The sequence below is a fragment of the Aplysia californica genome, unplaced genomic scaffold (assembly GCF_000002075.1).
Source record: "Aplysia californica isolate F4 #8 unplaced genomic scaffold, AplCal3.0 scaffold00702, whole genome shotgun sequence".
NCBI lineage: Eukaryota > Metazoa > Mollusca > Gastropoda > Aplysiida > Aplysiidae > Aplysia > Aplysia californica.
The window spans coordinates 242,410-243,011 of NW_004797972.1; positions in this window are offsets into that span (position 1 = coordinate 242,410).

The following is a 602-nucleotide window of genomic DNA, read 5'->3' on the forward strand; positions in this document are numbered from 1 at the left end:
GACGGGGCGAACGCACAGAGTCGATAGTAGAAGAGAGCGTATAATCAGGTGGAAACAGGCCCTCGCCGATTTTTTATTTAGTTTGTTATTTAATCTTTCTTTTTTTCTTTCTTTCTTTCGTTCTTTTTTCATTCTTTCATTCTTTCATTCTTTCTTTCTTTCTTTCTTTCTTTCTTTCCTTCTTTTTCTCTCTCTTTCTTTTTTCCTTTCTTTCTTTCTTTTCTTCATTCTCTTTTTTTTTCTCTCTTTCTTTTTTTCTTTCTTTTTCTCTTTCTTTCCTTCTTCCTTGCTTTCTTTCTTTCTTTCTTTCTTTCTTTCTTTCTTTCTTTTATCTTTCCTTCCTTCCTTCCTTCTTTCTCTTTTTGCTTTCTTTTTTCTTTCTTTGTTTCTTTGTTTCTTTGTTTCTTTCTTTCTTGGGAAAATGCTACCTTATTGTTACAAAGTCCTATCTGACATTTTTGGCCATTTTTGGCTACTTAGACCATGAGGTCAAAAATCGATGACTATTGTTCAATCTGCACTCACTGGCTGGTCACACCACAGTGCAACCTTTGACCTCCTCACTGACTCACAGACAAACGAGTCTGGAACCGGCGACAGCG